The sequence below is a fragment of the Rana temporaria genome, chromosome 4 (assembly GCF_905171775.1).
Source record: "Rana temporaria chromosome 4, aRanTem1.1, whole genome shotgun sequence".
Lineage (NCBI taxonomy): Eukaryota > Metazoa > Chordata > Amphibia > Anura > Ranidae > Rana > Rana temporaria.
The window spans coordinates 247,738,364-247,750,901 of NC_053492.1; the positions used below are offsets into that span (position 1 = coordinate 247,738,364).

At 43.9% G+C, this 12,538-nt stretch overlaps 1 non-coding gene and 2 pseudogenes across 1 annotated transcript; all 3 read left to right on the plus strand.

Moving 5' to 3' along the window:
* The first annotated feature begins 440 nt into the window (after positions 1-440).
* On the plus strand, positions 441-560 carry LOC120938485 (annotated as a pseudogene).
* Positions 561-4,339: 3,779 nt separating this feature from the next.
* Positions 4,340-4,459, plus strand: LOC120938472 (annotated as a pseudogene).
* Positions 4,460-5,829: 1,370 nt separating this feature from the next.
* LOC120938502 lies at positions 5,830-5,988 on the plus strand. The gene has a single exon (XR_005749091.1). It is a non-coding gene; the product is annotated as a U1 spliceosomal RNA (small nuclear RNA).
* Positions 5,989-12,538: the final 6,550 nt, after the last annotated feature.

Consider the following 12,538-nt stretch of genomic DNA (forward strand, 5'->3'; position numbering starts at 1 on the left):
GATTCCTACCCCATGCAGCTGCATAGACATGCAAATTAGGGTGTCTTGGAGTCACCATGAGTTGAACAGCATTTGTGTTCTACCGGGTTGTGCGTCCTATGTTGTTCTGATGAAGCCGATTGTTACGCATGCCTGCTGATTCCCTCCCCAATGCAGCTTCACTGACATGCAAATTAGAGTGTCTTGGAGTCACCATGAGTTGAACAGCATATGTGTTCAGCAGGGCCGTGCGTCTTATGTTGTTCTGATGAAGCCGATTGTTACGCGTGTCTGCAGATTCCCGCCCCATGCAGCTGCATCGACATGCAAATTAGGGTGTCTTGGAGTCACCATGAGTTGAACAGCATCTGTGTTCTGCCAGGCTAATGCCCGGGCTTTTTTCTTAATACAGTGAAAAATAGCTTTGATTCAGACATATGGTGTTAATGTTGTTGTTTTTGTTACTTACCTGGCAAGGGAGACACCATGATCATTAAGGTGGTTTTCCCAGGGTGAGGCTCGGCCATTGCTTTCTGGCCGTGCTGATCGTGGTGTCTTCCCCTACGCATATATTTGCTTCCAATTCCATGGCCATGCGTCTTATATTGTTCTGATGAAGCCGATTGTTACACACGCCTGCTGTTTCCTGCCCCCATGCATCTGCACAGACATGCAAATTAGGGTGTCTTGGAGTCACCATGAGTTGAACAGCATTTGTGTTCTGCCAGGCTATGCATCTTATGTTGTTCTGATGAAGCCGATTGTTACACGTGTCTGCAGATTCCCGCCCCCATGCAGCTGCATAGATGTGCAAATTATGGTGTCTTGGAGTCACCATGAGTTGAACAGCATCTGTGTTCTGCCAGGCTAATGCCCGGGCTTTTTTTTTACAGTTTTTCTCCATTGTTATGGCTCATTTCTTGAAACAGAAATTACATTCTCAAAACAACATGGACAAATCTCCAAAGCACTTCGCAATTGTTCACAACTGAATGGCATTTCTCATTCATTTCATCAAATTGCAAAGGTCTCAGTACATGTTTCACTGTCTCAGTACATCTTTCAAATGATTTAGTACAAGTAGCCTACATTTAGCACAATTTCCAATTGAATAGATCTTGTTAATCTAAACTGATTGTCATTTCTTCAGTCAAATAATCGTTCTCTCCAAAATGTGTCAGGGTCATTTCATTGTTTAAGTCATCACATGCACAATAGTCTGTTCAATTGTCAAAATTATTCAGGAACATAATACCATGAATACCATATATGAATCTCTTGGAACATTTGATAAAATGATTACAGCAATTGACAGTCGGGTGCAACTAGAACTTGACTAACGAAGGAGGAGTTGGAGTTGGTCTCAGATGACCAATCAAACAGTATGTTTAGTTACTGTACCTGACAGATGCTGTCCATGATTGTGAATGCTGCCAAACATGTATATATAGATCTTGACCATGCAGGACCAGTACAATGTCTGAACATGGAGTCACCTGGCCAAGTAAATGAACAATGGCAACTGTCTGCTCGAGGAAGAAGAAGAGGAGGAGGAGTAAGGTTGTGTGGTGGTGGAATAGGGGGAAGAGGCCGAGGAGCACAAAGACACCATGCTGTCCCTGATGAAATTCGGGCCACAATTATAGACCATGTCATCAACCATGGCCTCACAATCAATGATGGAATTATATAATGTATAGGACAGGACACTGTGCATAGAGCAACAAATATGTTTATTCATTTACATATTCATTTAGTGTGTGTGTGTGTGTGTGTGATAGGCCTTCAGTATTACAGCATCTTACCTCAGTGGGATGTTATGTATGATACTAACAATGACAAGAAAAATATTGTAGATGTAGCGCCTGTGTACTTCCAAGTACCGGTGCTATTACTGTAAAAGTTAAGGGATAATCAGAGTGTAGTTGACTCTGATTCTGATTGCAATTTTACAAAGGGTCTCTGTTTCAGCTGGGCTGTGCTGCGGGTCCATTCTGTGGTTGCTGGGGTGTCATACCACCCCAGGGCGACAGTGGAGTCCAGGCTGGGGTGCCTCTTGCCAGCAGCCAATCGGGAGGGAGTTTCTCTCGCGGGGCATGCTGGGGGAGGGTACTTCTGGAGCAGACGCCATTGAGGCGGGGTTCTTTTCTTGAGGTGGCACCCACCTTTAGGGTGACCACACATCACGGCCCCCCGGCGAGATGGCCTACCAGACAGGGGTGCGTGTGCCACGCAGTGTTCCTGGTTCCGGGACCATGTTGGCCCGGAACATTTAAAGCTGTGGCGGAGCCCCAGTATTCGACTGGGTGCCCAATTCTGAGAAGAACATGTACCCCAGGTTTGAAACCACTGGAATACTGGCCAGTAGTATATTGAACTTGTGTAGAGCATAGAACATTCCTATGTAGCTGTCTGTAACTGTAGTGTATGACTCTTCTGTATGACTGATTTGATCTTTTCTTTTTTTACTCTATTGTAGAGAATAATGGCACTGGAAGGAAACGAGACCTCTCACATACCTGTGTATGTGGATGAGGCTGGCTTCAACCTGGCCAAGGGCCAAAGACGTGGCCATAATTTTATTGGCCACCGGGCCACGGTGGATGTCCCAGGCCAGCGAGGGGGCAATATAACTATGTGTGCTGCCATTTCTGAGAATGGTGTGGCCACTCACATCCCCAGTCTTGGCCCATACAATACACAGAAGCTCCTCATCTTCTTGGACCGCCTTCATTTGGATTTGATCCCTGAAAATGAGAGAGGTCTCATAGGGCCTCATCTACTACAAAATATAATTGTATGGGGCAATGTGAATTTTCACCATGGCCCGCTTATCAGGGCCTGGTTCACTGCTCATCCAAGGATGGATATGGTGTTCCTACCACCTTACTCTCCTTTCCTCAATACTATTGAGGAGTTTTTTTCCGCTTGGAGGTGGAGAGTGTATGAGCATCGGGCTCAAGATCAGAGGTCCCTGATCCATACAATGGATGCTGCCTGTGAGGATATTACAGGAGATCAGTGTAGGGGATGGTTGCAACATGCACTCTGTTTCTTCCCTCGTTGCATCGCAAGGGAGAATATATGCTGTGATGTTGATGAAAATCTGTGGCCAGACAGACAGCAGCGTGTGGATGGGCAGGAGGGTGAGGACGGTGGACAGGAGAGGGAGGGTGAGGACAGTGGACAGGAGAGGGAGGGTGAGGACGGTGCCCAGGAGAGGGAGGGTGAGGACGGTGCCCAGGAGAGGGAGGGTGATGAAGGTGCCCAGGAGAGGGAGGGTGAGGACAGCGACCAGTGAAGAGATGTTACAGTAGTTGTAAAACTCCAGCTTTATTTACAGCATTGTAGGCTAAATGTAATTTTCCTTGTTTTATGTTTGTGTATTTATATTTCTGTATATATTATGCTGTATACATTTTCTTTTTACTCTGAAGTATGGAAGTTACTTTGTGTGTGAATGACAATGGTTACAATACTGTAAAGTAATTTTTCCTTGGCAGTATGAGTGCAATGTGTGATGTCAAACCTTGGAGGCGACTCTTACCCTAAAATCTTTTCTTTTTTTTTCAGTTTTATACACAATTGTATTCAATTAGCTGGACAAAAACTTTACAGTAACCATTGTCAATGAAGGACTGGGCTAAGACTGAAAGGTGGACATGAGGGATATTTCAATGGTCCTCTGCCATAGAGACAAAACATCTAAACATTTTGACTTGCAGTGCTTTCACAATGCCAATGGGATGAAGCATTTTGGGGGCACTGACTATTTGAATGAGAAAGAAATTTCTCATGCAGCTTCACAGGCATGCAAATTAGGGTGTCTTGGAGTCACCATGAGTTGAACAGCATATGTGTTCTGCCGGGCCGTGCGTCTTATATTGTTCTGATGAAGCCGATTGTTACGCGTGTCTGCAGATTCCTACCCCATGCAGCTGCATAGACATGCAAATTAGGGTGTCTTGGAGTCACCATGAGTTGAACAGCATTTGTGTTCTACCGGGTTGTGCGTCCTATGTTGTTCTGATGAAGCCGATTGTTACGCATGCCTGCTGCTTCCCTCCCCAATGCAGCTTCACAGACATGCAAATTAGAGTGTCTTGGAGTCACCATGAGTTGAACAGCATATGTATTCAGCAGGGCCGTGCGTCTTATGTTGTTCTGATAAAGCCGATTGTTAAGCATGTCTGCAGATTCCCGCCCCATGCAGCTGCATAGACATGCAAATTAGTGTGTCTTGGAGTCACCATGAGTTGAACAGCATCTGTGTTCTGCCAGGCTAATGCCCGGGCTTTTTTCTTAATACAGTGAAAAATAGCTTTGATTCAGACATATGGTGTTAATGTTGTTGTTTTTGTTACTTACCTGGCAAGGGAGACACCATGATCATTAAGGTGGTTTTCCCAGGGTGAGGCTCGGCCATTGCATTATGGCCGTGCTGATCGTGGTGTCTTCCCCTACGCATATATTTGCTTCCAATTCCATGGCCATGCGTCTTATATTGTTCTGATGAAGCCGATTGTTACACACGCCTGCTGATTCCTGCCCCCATGCATCTGCACAGACATGCAAATTAGGGTGTCTTGGAGTCACCATGAGTTGAACAGCATTTGTGTTCTGCCAGGCTATGCATCTTATATTGTTCTGATGAAGCCGTTTGTTACACGTGTCTGCAGATTCCCGCCCCCATGCAGCTGCATAGATGTGCAAATTATGGTGTCTTGGAGTCACCATGAGTTGAACAGCATCTGTGTTCTGCCAGGCTAATGCCCGGGCTTTTTTTAATACGGTGAAAAATAGCTTTGATTCAGACATATGGCGTTAATGTTAATGTTGTTGTTGTTGTTGGTGGTGGTCAACAGGGCCTAGATAACGAATTTATGGTCATGTTCTACCTACGCATATGTTTGCCCTCAATTCCATGGCCGTGCATCTTGTATTGGTCTGATGAAGCCGATTGTTACACACGCCTGCTGATTTCCTGCCCCCATGCAGCTGCACATACATGCAAATTAGGGTGTCTGGGAGTCACCATGAGTTGAACAGCATTTGTGTTCTGTGAGGCTGTGCATCTTATATTGTTCTGATGAAGCCGATTGTTACGCATGTCTGCTGATTCCCGCCCCCCATGCAGCTGCACAGACATGCAAATTGGGGTGTTTTGGAGTCACCATGAGTTTAACAGCATCTGTGTTCTGCCAGGATAATGCCCAGGCTTTTTTTTTTAAATACAGTGAAGAATAGCTTTGATTCAGAAAGACACACAGACAGACGGCGTTAATGTTGTTGTTATTGGTGGTGGTCAACAGGACTTAGATAACGAATTGATGGTCATGTTCTACCTAAACATATATTTGCACTCAATTCCATGGCGGTGCTTCTTATATTGTTCTGATGAAGCCGATTGTTACACACGCCTGTTGATTCCCCCCCCCCATGCAGCTGCACAAACATGCAAATTAGGGTGTCTTGGAGTCACCATGAGTTGAACAGCATTTGTGTTCTGCCAGGCTGTGCATCTTGTATTGGTCTGATGAAGCCGATTGTTACGCATGCCTGCTGATTCCCGCCCCCATGCATCTGCACAGACATGCAAATTAGGGTGTCTTGGAGTCACCATGAGTTGAGCAGCATTTGTGTTCTGCCAGCTTGTGCGTCCTATATTTTTCTGATGAAACCGATTGTTACGCATACCTGCTGATTTCCGCCCCCATGCAGCTGCACAGACATGCAAATTATGGTGTCTTTTTGTCACCATGAGTTGAACAGCATTTGTGTTCTGCCAGGCTGTGCATCTGATATTGTTCTGATGAAGCCGATTGTTACGCATGCCTGCATGTCTATGCAATACTTACCTGGCAGGGGAGACACCATGATCATGAAGGTGGTTCTCCCAGGGCGAGGCAAGGCTATTGCACACTCTAGGCCGTGCTGATCGTGGTTGTCTTTCCTTCCGCTTCTCGGCCTTTTGGCTGGGACTGGGTGTGGTATCTGTCCTGATCAGTTGTCAGCGGAGCGCTGAAGCACCTCCTACATGGGGAGGGTGGATGCATTCCAATGACGTCATTGCACCTGGAAGGATGGTTTCAGCAGGGACTACGCTGTGCTGCCCGACAGAATACTGGGGGCCGGCCCATGGTTGAGTCTGAGCCATCTGGAAGGGTGCTCCTGGTGAGGATGGGTGCTGCGTTTGGTCCTGGTCTTTTTGCCGAGTTCTAGTCTGGCCTTCTGGCTGGCTGGTGTAAGTGCTATCTCTGTCAGCGATCCGGTTGGAGGAGCTGGTAATGCCCTGTGGTAAGACGGGGTAGAACCATGCAAATCCGCCGGGTTGACGGAGCGTCTGGAAGGGCTAGTATTGGTGGAGGCTGCTACCTGAGAGGCAGTTCTCCCCAAGAAAACCTTGAAGGGTTCTCTAGCTGGCAGGGGTGGAGGGCTGCACTGGCCGGTCGGGGGGTCGGATATGGAACGAAAAGCCTATGGTGCATGTGCCCCTGGAGTGGCAGTCCAGGGGTATCTGAAGATCACTGTGTGTGAGGGACACATTGATTTAAGGATACCACGGTCACTGCACCAGATACACGCTTTTTTTTAGCACCTGCCTCCTGGGCCGGGCCTTTTGGCTAGGACCGGAGGAATTTTTTATTCCTGGCCGGAGGGCCTGGTCATTGTTTCACCACAATGGCCACTTCTTTCACTCTCATCTCCACTATCCCTTCCCCCACTTTATTTTATTTAAGCCTGTGTTTGTCACTTTTTTGTCTTTTTTTGTTGTGCGCGTTTTGTCACTGTGTGATTAGTAGGGTGCGGGTCCTTGGGCCAGCCCTGAACGTCTTGGGAGTGGGTGGACATGGCCTTCTGGCTTAGTTCGCCTGCTCTCATGGGGTCTCCCTTCGGGGGAGCCCCACCTAGTACTGGGAGGGTTCTGTTTCGACAGTCCCTCCGAGGAAGTTGGGTCCGTGTCGGCTTCGGTTGCTCGGACCACAGTACCTCAGTCCCCGTCTGGAGCCTAACGCCCCGGGGGATCAGGGTTTGGGTCCCTCTTCACAGGAGGACCACTTGACGTTGCACCCGTCTGCACGTTTTTGTGAACACTCTTTATGTGTGTGCACATTTTTTCTGCACCGGGTGGAGCTTTTTGGGTGTGTTCACATGCCATAGGCTTTTCAAAAAAAAAAAATATATATGTGTAGGTTGATCAAGACCATTAAATCGTTTCCTAGGCCGCATTTACCACCACCACCTCCAACTACAACATTAACCCTGTCTGCATGCCTTTCCAAATCAAAGGAACTCAAGCTATTTATCACCAAGGAAGCCTGGTTGTTCCTCTCCACAAATGTATTTAATAAAACTTAAAAGATTTATTCATTCTAAAGAGAAACCAGAATTTCCCGGCAGAACACAGATGCTGTTCAACTCATGGTGACTCCAAGACAGCCTAATTTGCATGTCTGTGCAGCTGCATGGGGGCAGGAATCAGCAGGCACGTGTAACAATCAGCTTCATCAGAACAATATAAGGCACACGGCCATTATTATTTAAAATCACTGCTCCCGAAAAAACTTCAGTTTTTAAAACGTTTTTGTACATTGATAAATGTCCCCTGGGGCAGAACCCCTTTTAAAACACTTTTTATGACAATAACTTGCATATTAACCTTTAAACTTTGCACTTTTGATTTCTTCCATAGACTTGTATAGGGTGTTCCGCGGCTTTCGAATTTGCCGCGAACACCCCAAACTGTTCGCTATTCGGCGAACGTGTGAACAGCCAATGTTCAAGTCGAACTCATGATTGACTTGAAAATAAAGCTCATCCCTAATCAATAAACACTTGTTTATTCTATATTAGTGGTATTTGTTGCCTTTAAAATCCCATATAGGGGGAATTTCCTATTTCATACTTACAATAGGGTTGTGGAAACTACTTAACACTCTCTGACATGGTGAAAACATTCTTTTATAAGCACTCCAGGAACCTTCTGAACTTTTTTTTCCATGTTGATTTTTCTTCCAGAGAAGAGAATCAAGGTACTTGGCTTGCATCATCACTACCCCCTGGGGAACGTTTAGTACGGAAACTGTATGAAACAAACTTTGACATTAAAAGTAATTATATCAAATACCAATGCATGGGAAAGAGGATTCCTATACCTGGGTTCTACAACTATTGTACAGAGGCTAGTACAGTATATTTACTTGGTCCCCCTGTATTCTGGACTATGTGGGCCAGACCACAAAGGAGATCCACTTACATGTTAGTCTTTACAGAAGTATCATTATTTCATCTGGTTGTCTGCCATTTTTATGGTGGCTGGACATAATCCCTCACAGTTGAAGTTTACAGAAATTGAGAAGGTTCAGAGAGCTAAAAGACCAAACCTCTTAGGAAAAATCTAAAAAAGAAATGTTTTGGATAGATCAGTTGGAAACTTTGGGCCAGATCCACAAAGAGCCGCCATAACGTAAAAATTCCCATTTAAGTTACACTGCCGTAAAATTTCTACCTAAGTGCCCGATCCACAAAGCACTTACCTAGAAATTTTCGGCTGTGTAACTTAAATCCGTCCGGTGCAAGGCGTTCCTATTTTCATGGGGCAAGTCCCATTTAAATTAGGCGCGCTCCCGCGCCGGACATACTGCGCATGCTCCCGACGTCATTTTCCCGACGTGCATAGCGCGGTTTTACGTTACCCTGAGTTTTGTGAATCGCGCCGGGTAAAAAAAGTTGCGTCGGGAAAAAAAAAAGATACGGCGGGAAAAAATAAATAAAAAATAAATAAATAACAGCGTCGCGGGTAAGAAGGGTCTACTTTTACAAGGTGTAAACAGTTTACACTTTGTAAAAGCAGCCCTAATTTTACGATTGCAAACTAAAACTTACGGAGAAAAAACGAAGCTGAAAAGCTTCGTGGATCTCCGTAAGTGCTAATTTGCATACCCGAAGTGGCATTTCGACTCGAAATGCCCCCAGCGGCGGATGCGGTACTGCATCCTAAGATCCGGCAGTGTAAGTCCCTTACACATGTCGGATCTTCTGCCTATCTTTTGGAAACTGATTCTGTGGATCAGTTCCAAAGATAGAAACAGGGATACAACGGCGTATCAGTAGATACGCCGTCGTATCCCTTTTGTGGATCTGACCCCCTGTCCCCAGGGGGCATAATGTTGTCAGAAAATTTGTGGGAATTCTTGAATGCACAGCAACAAGAGAACTCCTGCCCGTGGCCATGTAGCTGGTACAGGTGCGCGTACATAACAGACAAATGCACATGCAAATGTGCGACGGCGCACTGCCACCAGGAGGGCTATTTAAACTGCACTATGACATTGTGTCAGTGCTGTTTGGTCTTATCCTCTCTTGAGCATCAGTGCATCTGTTCCTTTGTCTGATCCTCTGTTACAAACCTCTGCTGAACCTAACTCTGCTTGAATGCTGCCGGTACCGACTATTGGCCCCTAGACTATTCTTCTTCCTGCTTCCTGGATTATCTGCCTTGCTGTTACTATCCAGCCTCCTCTGCACGTTACAACGCACATCCGCACCTGCTGGCAGAGTACTTTACTTGTGACAGTCTGTGCTCTGGTGATTCCCTGTTACATTGCCAGGGCTCCTGAGCCAGAGCTGTAAAAGGGGCCTTCCTCTGCATTTCAGACTCCAACTCCAGGTACGTTACAAATGTCAGATGCAGTTTGATGGTCTTTTTGTAAAATGACTGGTCTGCTGTAGCCTCCTATTTTTTATGTTTAGTACATGATGTATACAGTATGTTTACACACTTTTGGTGTACTACTCTTATTATGTGCATTACTTTTTTTATACAAATAGTTTAGCTTTCCCCCCCAGCTTGCAGGATGATTTATGGCTCCCGTCATCTCCCGCCTATGAACTATATCTTGCTTGCTGTCTTTTGAGTGTATTTTTTGCTGCTATTATTATTTACCACTAGATGGAGGTCTCTGGTCCCCATGTGCTTATTGCTTTGGCCCATGATTGGCAGCTGGTCTATGCTGCCCTACTTCCTGGTTGGCACAGGTCAGGACCTTGTTGCACAGAAAGTGGACATCAAGTGTGTTTGCAACATCACTTCATATTCATGTTACACTTGTTGGGCCAGTCAACAGAAGTCTGAAGCAATTTTTGGAGCTGGGTTGCCACATGATAAGTACATCTCTGCTGAGTAAGGGTCTAGCACAAAGAAATTTCCATTTTTTAAGACCTCACCTTCTCCCTCTGCACCCTGTGCTTTTATGTGAGATAACATGCTTGGTACTTTGTATCTCTATGTGACATATTGCTTTATGCTGCATCAAATGTGTATACTTTTCTAATATATTTACATACTGTATTTGCTGGCGTATAAGACTACCTTTTACACTTAAAAAAAATGGCCAAAAAGCAGGGGTCGTCTTATACGCCGGGTCAGCTGCTTGGATGCCTGATGGATGTGCGGTAATACTGTATGTAGCTTTGGATACATACAGTATATACCACTTAGCCAATCCTGTGGAGCGACGTATTCAAATGAATACAGAGCCTGCTCGGATTGGAGTAACAACCTCTGCCAATCTTAGCAGGCTACATACAGTAGCCTGCTCGGATTGGCTTTGAGGTTTAGAGAGGCGTGGGCTGATGATGTTACAGCCTCTGCCAATCCAAGCAGGCTTTGTATTCATTAATAGAATACATTGCTCGCTGTGATTGGCTCCAGCTCCAGCAAGAAGGAAGAAGAATATGGCTCCAGCTTCAGCAAGAAGAATATGGCTCCAGAAGGAAGAAATATGAAGCGTCAGAAGCCTCGGAAGGGGGGTCGTCTTATACAGCGAGTACAGGCAAAAAATCTTAAAAAACTGTAAAATTAGGGGGTCGTCTTATACGCCTGGTCGCCTTATATACCGTCAAATATGGTAATTGTTATGTAAAATGTGGGCATTTTGCCATATATATATATATATATATACACACACAGTATATATATACACATTTTGTATACAGTATGGATAAACAAATTAATGTATTGATAGTGTGCTAGCCAATTGCTTTCCATGCATTTATCACTGATAACCTCCGAAGAGTGAGTTACTTTCCTTTGCTACCTGCCTGATGCATAATATGTACTGAATGCTTCCTTTATTAGGTTACTCTCTTGGCTACCTACCAAATATTACCTACTACGATGACACACTACCTGCTATATGTGCTACCACATATGTCACATGTACAGTAAATTGATTGTTGGGGAAAGCAAGAGTAAATATGGGTTTCAGTGGATTTTTTAAGCATGCTTGATTATATTCTAGTCTGGGAATAGCTGATTCAACACAAAAAAGTGTCTTGCATTATGTAGTAGCTGCAAGCTATGCACAAATTGGCAAACACTTTCTAGATATGTCATTAGCAGCCTTAGTTTCATATTGAATGTTGGTACAAGGGCTAATTATTTCAGCCTGAACAGAGTAATTTTTTATTTAAACTTGTGACCAAATATGATTGACACAAAAGTAACTTGTATTTTAGATTTACTGATTCATTAACAGTGGTGTATGCCATTATTTATTTGGCTAAACAAAAAGCAAAAGGCCCTATATGTGTTTCATTAGTTAAAAAATATAGAACGCTTAAGAATACTGTATATATACTTTTTTTATGCTTTCATTTATGTTTTTTATTATAAAACAGGTTAAGGCTTTGCATTTAGCTGACAATCAACAATCTCCTTCACTTGTATAAGTTATTATCAGCCTCCCATAGTATTTTCCAACCTTGGTCATATTGTGCATTTTTTTCTACAAGGATTATAAAATATCCTAGGAATCATTACTGATCCAAACATAATACTCTATCCTGCTGGCTCAAGTAGGTTTTCATTTAATGTCCTTTACACAACAATGCTTTTCATCTTGTCATCTTATAATGACAGTGTTCAGCCACTAAATAAATTGTCGAAGTTGAAAGGCAGAATTATCCCTTGAACCCCACAGCATTCCTATAGTTTAGCTCCAGAAACATTCACTGTGAAAGAGTCACTGATAAGCCAGATTGCCAACTGCCATTTGTGTTCCATGGCATTGTTTAATCTTTCTTGATGTTTTATAAAAAGGTTTTTTTTCTTAAGAAGGTAAAAAGTGAAAAGAGGTTTCAAAACATATTAAGAGTTAGATTTGCTAAAGAGGATTAAGCTGTTGAATGCAACATTACAAATCAAATGTGACATTATTGTAGCTCAGTGCTCTTTATAGAAAACAAAATGGTTGTAATTTTCATCTTCTTTTAACTACACAAACTAAATAAAAATTATATTTATGTTAATATTCAACATTTTCAGGGGAAAATTATAGAGTTTAGTGAAGAAGCGAGAATTTTAGTTATTTGAGGAGTGGCGATCACTTTGTTTTCTGAGCAGTAACAGTACATATTTGTTATGACACTGATACATATTGATAAACAGATACTGATGTGGAAATTCATGCATACTGAGCTTTACCTCCTTTACATTGTTTTGCATTATTCCTTGATATATAACCCATTATGTCTTCACAAGAATTATTTGAGACAA